The following is a 12,834-nucleotide window of genomic DNA, read 5'->3' as shown; positions in this document are numbered from 1 at the left end:
GATTGCCTGTGGGGAGTGAAGGCAAATAAAGAATTGAGGATAAGCTGTGTGATTTGGAGTACAGTACTGTCCTTCAGAGAAATGGGAAGTTAGGAAACTATGGACAGTAGGGGTGGCAAAGAGAATAAGTTCTATTTAAGAAATCTTTATTTTAAAATGGTTATATGATATCCTGATAGAACTATTCAGCAGTGCATAGCAAGTAATATAATTGAGGATCAGAATGAAATAGGGGAAATGATGGACAGAAAACTATATTTTATAATTAATCTATAACCTCTGCACTGATCACCTTTACTCCCATTGTCCAACCTAAGGGATGAGGTCAATGAACTTTTAGTAAAGTATCAACAAAACAATGGGTTCCTGCTTTAACTTGAAAGTATTATGTCTTTGAGCTATCCTTTGTCTACTATATCTAATTATTTTACCTCTGCTTTCTAAGTTAGTGCCCCCATCAATATATACCCAATTGCTTCATCTTCCTGTCCCTTTAAAAGTTCATTCACTTCTCATTTTAGTTGTTTGTCTTCCTTTGGGATGCTAATCCACTTTTGGGGAGTGTCATATCCAAAGTCTTCTACTCCTGTGATCTTCTTCTATATATCCTCTGGTTGCTCCTTTCTTTGGAGGGCAGCCCACTCTGAGGGAGTGTGATTCCCCCAAATAATATATCTTGCTCCTATACCCTCCCTCAATGCTCATTTTCTTATGGTGGTTTATGTCATTATTGATGCTGTTGGGGCAAATCCCTTTAGGGGGATTAGTAGTTTCCTTCTTTTAGAATTTTTCCCCTTTAGTTTCTGCTCTACTACATATATCATAGCAGTACTTAAATAAAATTTTCTTTCCTTAACATTCCTTCTGGGTTGGAGTTGATCTTTTAAGTGAATTCTTTTATGCTTGCTCAAAGTCCTGGAACATTTTCCAGCAACAAGATTTGTGTGTGTGTGTGTGTGTGTGTGTGTGTGTGTGTGTGTGTGTGTGTGTGTGTTTGAGAGAGAGAGACAGAGAGACAGACAGACAGACAGACACACACACACACACAGAGACAGAGAGAGAGAGAGAGAGAGAGAGAGAGAGAGAGGAGAGAGAGATGACAATTGAACCTTTGAGAAAAGACTGAAAGTAAGGAAGAAGAGCAGGGAGAGAGAGAGAGAGAGAGAAAAAGACAAACAGAGAGGAGAGAGACAAGAAGGATAAAGACAGAAAAGAATATAGAAAAAGAAATAGGCAGAGACAGAAAGAGAAAGAAACTGAGAAAGAGAGGACAGAGTTAGAGACACAGAGTAAAAAGAGAACCTAGGATAGAACCTGGGAGTGTATTCCTATAAAGTAAACTCCATGATGTGATTATAATCCAACAAAAGAAAAGGTAGAAGGAATGATTAGATGGGTAAGAGGAAAACCAGGAGACTACCAAGTCATGTAACCTCAGGATGAAAAAAAAATTAGAAAGGATGGCTGGTTAAAAATGTTGAAAATTTCAAGGAAGGTTTAGAAGAATAGAAATTAAGGGGAAAATCTTATTTTTTGATATATTTATTAGTTTTGGTCATTAAGATAAAATTGATAATTTTGAAAAAGAATAGGTTCATTTGAAGGATAGAGCCTGAAGAGTCTTTAAATAGGTTGAGAAGTGAAAGGTAAAAAGTGATTGCTTGAGGTAGTCTGAGGGTCAAAGGATGGTTATTATTTTTTTTTAATATAGGAAGTCCAGGCATATATCTAGAAAGCAAAGAAGTCAAAGAACACAGAGAAATTGAAGACTTTAAATTAGAGGGGATGATTAAAAGGCAAAACTTCCTGAAGGAGAGAAGAGATGAAATAAGTAAGTTTCCTTGTTATGGAAGAGGATTATTTCTTCTTCTAAGACTGAGACAAAAGAGGGAATAGTAGAGGATGATGTTGGAAAAAAAAATTGAATGTTAAAAATAAAGAGAAGAGAGAATTCCCAAAAGATAACTTAAACTTTTTATTATATATTGTTGCACACATTTAATTCTAGATCATACTGATCAATTCTATTTGCCATCCTACTTTTCCATTTTTTAGACAGTTGTAGGCAGATTTATAATATATCTTGAGACCTAGTATCTTTAAATTCCTTTATTTCACTTTATCCCTTTATAGTCTTTCTTCAAATTAAATTAATTTTCATATTGTTGAATTCTGTAAAATAATTTTTGGAAATTTTGTTAGTTTTACAGAATTTCAGAATCAGAAGGGGCCCTTTGTTGACCATCTAGTCAAATCCTGAACAAAGATATAGATGACATTTAATTAGAAAGAATTCCCTACCTCTGAGTCACTTCTACTTTTAGATAGTTGTAAATATCGGGAAATTTTTCTTACATAAAGACTAAATTTGTTTCCTTTGCTTCTTTGCTAAAGAAGAGAAATCTAATCCTTCCATAGGTCTTCATATATATGAATATATGTATATGTTGAGGAAAAGTCCTCCAAGGATGAGGAGGGGAGCCTCATTGAGTTTTCACCTTAAATATATCTAATTTGCCCCAATATGGGGCAAACATTAACCTCTAGGGTTTGAAATTAAGACTGAGAAAAACTGGGGCAGCTAGGTGGTGCAGTGGATAGAGCACTGGCCCTGGAGTCAGCAGTACCTGAGTTCAAATTCAGCCTCAGACAATAATTACCTAGCTGTGTGACCTTGAGCAAGCCACTTAACCCCATTTGCCTTTCAAAAACCTAAAAAAAAAAGACTGAGCAAAACAGAATTAGGGTAACATACACATTTATTAATATTTGTCTAAATTTGTAGATTAACCAGGTATCCACAGGGGAACAGACTAGAGTGTCAAACCCTGAGATATGTCAGGGAACTGTGGTCCTTATGCTTTCCACTATCAGAAGGCAGGATCAGAAATGTTAATTTTAGCTTATCCATAAGAAAGGGAGGGAAAGGGTAAGAAAGGAGAGAAAAAAAGGGAGTGGCCTTCAGTCTAGGATGGGGTCTGGATATTAGACACACCACCAGGAAGTATGCCCAGGAAGACATGCCAGGAGGGATTCCTTTTCCCAAGATCTGTGTTTTTATCAGTTATGGCAGGATCTACTCAATATGAATCTTCTCTTTAGGATGTCTACACATTCATTAACCTTTGCAAATATATGTATATATGTAAAGTTTTATTTTGATACTAAATAGCTGGTGACCTGGCCAGTTCTAGTTTGACAATGTTGCTACCTCCTTTTTCTTTTTCTCTTCCTCTTCTTCCTCCATTCACATGGGGTGCCATACCCTTACAGTGGGTGCTCTATCTAAAGGAATATAAATTTTGATCATTTATACTTTATAAGGTTTCTTGGGGTTTGGAGTTAGATTATTTTTTTCTTCCCTCTTTTATTCTATCACGTTGTTTTTAATTTCTTTGAAAAACTAGAACAATACCTCTTTGGTCTCATATAGTTTTCTTTTTTGATTTCTTAAAATATAACTTTAGGAAACCAGTTTTGTTAAAATTCATTGACTCAAATAGATGTACTTAAACTCCAATCACTCTGGCTTTTACTGATTGGCCAATAATTGGCCTCAGGCCAAGCCTCATTTGCTCATTGTTTAATGGTTCAAAGTGATTTTAAATAGCAAGAAACTGGGAGGGTATTTCCCTCTCAGGCTTTTTCTTTTATAAAAGCAAACTAGGTCATCTTTTGCCTCAATTCTTTCTTGACTTTTGGTTACTGAATGGGTATTGCCTCAGATTAACTGAGATCTGCGAAAGACCTTAATTTAAAAAAAGACCAAATTCTCTCACTACATCAGGGGCCATCACCAGTGGTCTCGACTAGGGCTATCTAACCTAAGGTTATTTTAAGGCTGCATTAAAATAAAATAATTATTCAGGGTCTCACCCAGAATAAAAAAAATGCAATACACTTATATAAAAGTTAATTTATAATCTTAGGTTTAACAAGCCCTACAAAAAGTCATGGTACTTTTAATTTCTTAGAAAGTGGAGGAACACCCATCATCAAGACAATAGACAAAGGTGCAAAGTTCAAAAGCAAGCATAAAACAAGAAAGCAACAACACAACAGTATAAAGGTAGGCACATACTGACTAGTCTGCATCATTCAGACTGAATGCATCCCATAGATTGACTGAAAATTGGTGTGATATGTTCAGTCCGTAATACTGCTTAAGAACACCAAAGAAAATTAATATCAAGAGATTATTTATTAGTGATGGAATTAAAAAATCTAATATGTATTCCATGTAAATTATTATTTTTTATTTGTGAAAATTAAAACCCACAGGTGGGTCATATAAAATCATACTGTGGGCTACATGTGACCCATGGATCATATTTTGGACTGCCCTAGTCTAGACCTGTTTCTTGCCACTGGGCTCCAATGACTCTAGAGTAAAGCCTGAGGTAAATGACTTAAATACTTTTTACTTATAAATCTTAATATCATTGGTCCTCTTTGAAAATCAAGGACAAATTATACTGACAGCTGTGTGATCCACAAGCAAGCCATTCTACTCTGTGGAACAATAAATTAGGCTTTACTAGATGAGTTCTCAGGCTCTTCTGGTTCCAACCTCTCTGACTTCAATTTTCAGATAAACAATTCAAAGTTTATTTTGAAAGAACAAGTTAAATCACACTACTATATAAAAATTGAAAGCAAAGCATCTTTTAAAAAATAGACTATAGGGGGCAGCTAGGTGGATAGAGTACTGGCTCTGGAGGCAGGAAGATCTGAGTTCAAATCTTATCTCAAAAAAAAACTATACACACACACACACACACACACACACACATATACACATACACATTTTTTATATCCATTTAGTAACCCTTCGGCAATAGTGAAGCAGGAGAACTCTGGGCAGAGAGAAATACTATAATTTTCCTTTTATACTGAAACAAAGTAATCCTTTTCGTTCTCTGCATTTTTCTTTCCAAGTTAACCCTCTATAGGCAAATAGACACTGTTAAAAATAGTTAATCTTTTGATTCTGAAATGGTCTGCTATGTAATCCTATGTAATCCAGTGTCTCCAAGTTATCTCACCAGGCTCTCCTAGTTATACCTCATAAATTTCTCAAGGCTACCTTGGGTTACCAAAGACCCTAACTCCTAGTCAAGTTGATGCCCTCAGTTAAGGCTTAACTTTATTTTGAGAATTAAAGGTTAATCTATAACTCTGCATCCCTCAGGCATGTACAAGTACACAATCTTACATCATGCCTTAAGTCACTCCTTAGTCCATTCCAGTGCCTCCCCCCAACCCCTCCCCTAACTCTTCCCTGCACAGAAGGTGGGCTTCATTCCCTATCAGTGTTCTGCTCACCTTCTCCAAGTTGCTGATTTTAATTTACCTAAGCTAATCAGTCCAGCAGTTAATGTATAGTTGCATTTTCCCCTTGCTCCTTCCCTAGTTGTTTTCATCAGCTTGCTTCTTCTCCAAAGAACCTAACCTTTGAATTGTTTCTAGTAACCTGGGAACTTTTCCAGTGTCTTTACCCTCCTGAGTCAGAGATTCTTGGTGATTTCCTCACTTAAAAGAACCACAGCTATCTCTTTTGAATCTGCCCTCCCCCAGCTGGGTCATGGATGCAATTGCATTTGAGAAAAAAAACACTTAATGTGATTATATGCAAAAATATAAATACATATACACATCTCACACACAACCATATAAGCATAATGATAAATAAATATTATACATGCAGCAATCTTTAGGCAATTGTACATTTATTATGTGCTCATGCCACATGAACAATTATAAAAGATACTTATTATTTTTCTCAAACCTAATAGTTACTATATCTTATTTTTCCAAATATATTTTTATTATATATAATGTATATATGTCAACTATGTATAGTATCCACTTTCAATAGTATGTATATTTGTCTCTATATACATTTATATATTATATGTATATTATATATTGCATGATGAATTAAGTATATTAGTATATCTATTGATATATAAATTATTCTATTTATATTTTAAGTTGTATTTTTAGAGTATGAGTCAAACTTTTGCCCTCTCCCTTCTTTCCCTCTTCCATCCCTCTTTTTGACTCATACTCAGCAAGTTAAAGATCTATGAAATAATTTATATTTAAAAATTGTAAAATTCATTTTATAAAACAATTTATGTATAATATGTATTGGTTTAATTCATACACTAAAAATGCTTCTTAAAATATAAATTGCACATATATGTATATATATATATGTATATATATATATATATATATATATATATATATATATGCCCCCCAAACACACACATACATATGAAAAAAGGGTGAGAGGTTTGCTTTGACTCATATGTTCAAAAGTATAACTTCAATATATTAACCTTACAATAGTATTCTGAAATTTTAGAGCTGAATTGACTTTTGATCTTACTGAATAAAACATTCTCATTTTACTACTGATGCTCAGATAGGTAGATCACACAAAGAATGAGCACCAAAGGAAAAGTAGGCAGCAAATATTATTCTGGCTCCCAGGCTAGTATTCTTTCCATTGAACCACAGTGAACCACACTGTTATATAAGTGGGGTTTTTTTTTTTTTTTTTTTTTTTTTTTAGATTTTCAAGGCAATGGGGTTAAATGGCTTGCCTGAGGCCACACAGCTAGGTAACCCTTAAGTGTCTGAGGTTGGATTTGAACCCAGGTGCTCCTGACTCCAAGGCCGGTGCTCTATTCACTGCACCACCTAGCTGCCCCATAACTCCTTTTTTAATATAATTTAAAGGTTTTTTTTTTTTTTATTGTGGTGGATACTTTGTTTATTCACAGTAGTGTCATAATGGATTTTCATAGATTCATAATGGACTTTTTTCTCATATGACATGCATTAAGAGCATTTAAAATGATTAAACATTTCAAATATTGAATTGAACAACTTTTGAGAAACATATCTACTGACATGCTGCCTACTTCTAGAGAGAGAGAGAGAGAGAGAGAGAGAGAGAGAGAATGGATCTGGAGTACACATTGAATGTAAATTGAATGTAGCCTATTTCTGGGACAGAGAGATTGGTGAAGGACTGACCTTGTAGGAAGTGGAAACTCAAGCATACCAAAAGAGAGGTTGATATAGGATTAAGTAACATGTTGAGAGATGAACTAGGAGAGCATCTATTAGAGGATACAGATTAAACTGGTGCTATGATATAGCAGTAGCCTAGGCAGAAGTGATCAAGGAACCAGACCAAGCTAGGGATTCATTCTAAGTCTAATAATACAGCTTTTTCTCCTTCTGGTTACCCAGGAATACTAATTTTTTTCCCTATGTGTGTTGCTTTCATTTAAGATCTCATTGACCTACTGAGGAAAAATCATATGTGTGTATGTATTTAAAGCTTACAGATAAGGAGAGGATGACTTAGACACTTTGAGATTTTCAAAGAATCATAGAAAGCATATAACTCATTGAAAAAGTCTTTAATGAAAGGTCTGTGGAAACAAATGGATAAGAATCATGAAAGATTAGAAAGTATTGTATACTTCAGGCTTCCAGGATCACTGAGTGCAAACATATTGAGTCTCTTGTTATAGACATGTACAAGAGAACAGAGAGGTTCATTAATTGATACCAACTTTTTCTGCATCATCACTGTTCAGGTTTTTGATTTTGTTTTTTTCCTCATGAATTTAGTGGCTAGAATTTTAAATAGTTCACTACAATAAACTTCCTCCAGAGATACATGAAGCACCAGGAAATATAAATGTAGTTTGAAAGGGATAGCTGTTCAGACATACACCACTCTTTCACAATGAAGTCTCATCAGTGAGTCTCTTTGTTCTACTCCAGCTGTTCAGGGAAATACCTGCAGAAAAATCCATACTATTTTCACTTTTATAAGCTACCCATAGGCAAATTCAGACAGTAAATATCCTTCTTATAGTGGAAGGTGCTGTTATCTTCTTACTCTCAGAACTCAACTGGCCTGCTTTCCTATGGTTGAAAAAGATGTTGTGATCAGGAACAGAAAAAAAGGAGGCGTACTGATGAACTCACAGGTCCCTCTATCTAGTTATTATAGGAAATTCACAGTAATAGGAAGGTTATCTAGGTCATCCCTCTGCCTCCAGGCAGAATTCAAGAGAGATGAGACTTTTATTTATGATATAAGCCAATGATAGGAATTTTCCTAAGGAATACCAGCAAGTCACTGATGCTCTCATTCCTTCAGGACAGTTATGAGTAGAGAAGAGTGAGGCAACCCTATATGTGACTCTCAGAATTCTTAATCTGAACTGATCTTCATTATCTCCAATAGGACATGTACAGACAAAACAGATCATTTTTAAAAGAAGAGAATAAAAATATAGGAATTAGATGCCAGTTTATTACATATAATTAGTCTATATTTTTGAAAGTTTATTAGGAATGGCTTTCGATGTACATTTAATTTGTTCAGTTAGTCATCTCTCCAGAGCAGGCTTCTGCAGGAGGGCTATCTCAAAGCCTGGCTGCTTCTTGGAGCTTACTGCTTCCTGGGTTTCTGGCACAGGTCTCTAACAGAAGCTTTTCATTTCTGAGACTGCCAACTACAGGAATACAGCTGGGGGAAATGAACAGAATCATTTGAAAAACAATCCATAGAAACTCAAGGGGATATTCACCACTGGAAAAAAAACAGATAAAAAAAATTAAGGAACACTCTTTGGACATGAAAGATCGACTTATAAGAAATGGGTGGTAGTTAAATTTGTCTTCTTACTAATGGTATCAACACTCAAAAAAATGTAAACAAAAGACAAGATTATCTTCAATTTTGCAAATGAAGACAACTGTGACCCTGAGAGAATGGAATGTTTAAAAGAGGGCAATATACACATACATACATATTTACATAGTTCTATGCAAATATATACATTTATATGAACAATACATATCTACATAAATATGCACTTTTATACATACATATGTTTATATACAAATACACAAGCTTCACACAAGTCTCCTCTCTCCCATATCCCAACTCCCCCACAAAGGTGTTCTTCATAGATCTTATGCAATCCTTAATGAAGCATCTATTAAGGATCCTGAAATAGACTGAGATTGAAGTATGGGGATTTCTAGTATATCACTCCAATTATTGCAATAATTAAAATTGTTTCAGAAGAAATTGTTGAAAACAATCCAGAAAAATTCAAATACATGGTATCTGAAAAATCTTACTATATGGTTTTAAGCTTTAGTAGCTTGAAATTACACTAAAACTTTTTTGGGATATCCCAGATTTTTTTTAAAGCAGGAACATAGACAATATTGAGCTTCTCCAAGGATTTTTTAAAGGAGAGATTACTTTTTATTTTTAGATAAGCACATAATTGTGATAATGATAAAAGTGAAAATAACTAGATCTTGTTTTAATGTTTGTAAAAGGACCCATAAATATTATCTCATTTGATACTCACAGCAATCCTGGGAAGCAGGTGTTATTATCCTCATTTTATAAATGAAGAAATTGAGATTGGCAGAAATTAGGTGAATCATAGCTAGTAAGAATCTAGCTTCAGATTTGAATTCAGGCCTTTTTGATTCTATCCTGTGTACTATATGGATTTGAGTAATTAACTTTTTTCCCCTAAAATTATCTTTTTAAGCTTTTTTTGCTGAAATATTGCAAGTTGCTATTGAGAATATAGTCCTTGTTAGTGCAGTGCAAAAATTAATTTTTATCCTGGAAATTCTGCCTTTTTAAACAGAAAAAAGGTCTAGATTCAAGAATTGTCAACCTGAGGTCTGTGAATTTTTTAAAATATTAACATATTTAATATTTAACACAATTGGTCTTCTACTCAATCCTATGCAGTTTATTTTATTCATTCAAAAACATGATTCTGAGAAGGGTTTCACCAAACTGTTGGGGGTGGGGGTGGGGTTACATGACACCAAAAAAGATTAAGAACTTCCATAGATGTATTAACTCACTCTGTAGAAACCTGCTTACCATGAAGAAAGAATAATCCTTACTCTAGAATTACGTAATTATGATAAAATCCTTTTGAAATTCTTTTTTTTTGGGGGGGGGTGTTAGTGGTGGTAAGAAAAAAAGCTGAAACCTTTCTATCTACCTAATAATGACTATTATATATGATTACAATCATAAGTGTAAAACCTTTTTTGTAACTTATCTCATTTGAGCTTTATGAAGACTTTTTGACTTGGCTATTTGAGGTATCATTGTTCCTCTTTTACAAATATGGTAACTGAGATTTTGAGATTTAAGTTATTTGTCTATGATAATATGGCAATTAAGTATTAGAGTTGGGATTTGAATCCAAGTCTTCTTCAGGGCCAGCATTCTATTATGGTGTTTTTTAATTGTAAGATTCTAATGATGCATATAATTTTTGTGTATAGCTATACTGAAGACTCAAGGAAAGCCAGCACAATCATTTTTTTAAAAAAATTATACTATGTTATGGAAATGCTTATTTTACTCTATAAATTAAAAATGAATAAGAAAAATAGTGTAATTCCTCTAGACAGTATGTATAGTTTTATTCTATTTTTAAATTTAGAAACATTTTATTTATTTTGAGATTTATAATTTATCCCCAGTCTTGCTTCCCTCCCCCCACTCCCACAGAAGGCAGTTTGTTAGTCTTTATATCATTTCCATAGTATGCATTGATCTAATTTGAATGTGATGAGAGAGAAATCATATCCTTAAGGAAGAAACATATAGTATGAGATATAGCAGAATTACATAATAAGACTTTTTAAAAAAAATTGAAGGTAATGGTCTTTTGTCTTTGTTCATTATTTCTCAGGATACAGATGGAATTCCTCATCGTAGATATTCCAAAATTGTGTCTGATTGTTGCCTGTTGGTGTGAGCAAGTCCATTAAGGTTGATCATCACTCCCATGTTGCTGTTAGGACGTACAATGTATTTTTGGTTCTACTCATCTTGCTCAGCATCAGTTCATGCAAATTCTTTCAGGCTTCCCTGAATACCCATCCCTCCTGTTTTCTGTTCCATCACATACATATACCACAATTTGTTAAGTTCATGAACATTCCTTCATTTTCCATTTCTTTCCCACCACAAAAAGAACTGCTATGAACATTTTTGTACAGGTGATGTGTTTATCCTTTTTCATAATCTTTTCCGGGTATAGACCCAGTAGTGATATTGCTGGACTGAAGGGTATGCATATTTTTGTTGCCTTTTGGGCATAATTCCAAATTGCTCCCCAGAAAGGTTGCATGAGTTCACAGCTCCATCAACAATTTTTTAGTGTGCCAGATTTCCCACATCGCTTCCAACATTGATCATTGTCCATTCTGGTCATATTGGCCAGTCAGAGGGGTGAGGTGGTACCTCAGAGATGTTTTAATTTGCATTTCTCTAATAATTAGTGATTTAGAGTAATTTTTTCATATGACTCTAGATTGTTTTGATTTCCTCATCTGTAAATTGCCTTTGCATATCCTTTGACCACTTGTCAATTGGGGAATGCCTTTGCTTTTTTTAAAAAAAAATTGACTCAGTTTTCATTTTAGAAATGAGTCCTTTGTCAAAAAAACTAGTCATAAAAATCATTTCCCATTTACTACATTCCTTTTGGTCTTGGTTACAGTGGTTTTATCTGTGACAAAAATTTTTAATTTAATGTAATCAAAATTATCTAGTTTATTTTTAACGTTGTTCTCCATCTCTTCCTTGGTCATAAATTGCTTCCCTTTCCATAGATCTGACAGGTAAACTATTCCTTATTCTCCTAGTTTGCTTAAAATATTGTTTTTTATGTCTAGATCCTGTATCCATTTTGATTTTATCTTGGTATAGGGTGTAATTTGCTGGTCTAATACAAGTTTATTCCATACTGACTTTCAATTTTCCCAACAGTTTTTATTGAAGAGAGAGTTTTTATCCCAAAAGGTGGACTCTTTGGGTTTATCAAACAGCAGATTACTATAATTATTTCCTGCTATTGCACCTAGTCTATTCCACTGATCCACCATTCTATTTCTTAGCCAATACCAGTTTTGATAACTGATATTTTATAATATAATTCAGTATGTATAATTTTAAAACAATTTGACCTGTGAAAATGATTGACAGCAAGAAATATTCATAAACATTTCTGCAAGGTGCATTGTTCATTCATATTCACAAAAGTCACTTTGATTGCAAATATTTATGCAAATATATCTCTTACTTGTCTAGATGCATATTACAAATATCAAAGAAAAATTTCATATTCTTTTACTTTACATTAAAGGACCTCTGTGGTTTGTTGCTGGAGAACCTTTTCACTCTGGTCTCAAATCTAATTAATTTGTGCCAATTTGGCAATCCCTTACATACTTTCCCACTTCTTCATCAAGTTTGCAGTGTTTCCTTTGTCTGTTACTCTCCCTGCTAAATTGCTATTTAGTTCAGTCATTTTTCAGTTGTGTTTGACTCTTTATGAATCAATTTGAAATTTTCTTGGTAAAAAATACTGGAGTGTTTTGTCATTTCCTTCTGTAGTTCATTTGAGAGATGAGGAAGTGACTTGACCAGGGTCTCACAAATAGGAAATGCCTGAAACTGAATTTGAACTCAGGAAGATGAATCTTCCTAAATCCAGATCAGGCACTACAGTGCTACTTAATGGCCCTTATTGTATTCCTACTCATTCTCTAAAGTCTAGTTCAAATGTCACTTCCCCATGAAGACTTCATGAGCCCTCTGCCCAATCAAAAAAAATCTTTTCTGATCACATAACAGTTTTATAACTCTTTACAGCATTTATTATGTAATATTCTATATATAATATATTATGTATATATATATATATATATGTAAATGTTCAAGACCTTTAGGTA

Source organism: Macrotis lagotis, chromosome 1 (assembly GCF_037893015.1).
Source record: "Macrotis lagotis isolate mMagLag1 chromosome 1, bilby.v1.9.chrom.fasta, whole genome shotgun sequence".
Lineage (NCBI taxonomy): Eukaryota > Metazoa > Chordata > Mammalia > Peramelemorphia > Peramelidae > Macrotis > Macrotis lagotis.
The sequence above is the reverse complement of the archived record's forward strand: the minus strand, read 5'-3'. Positions refer to the sequence as shown.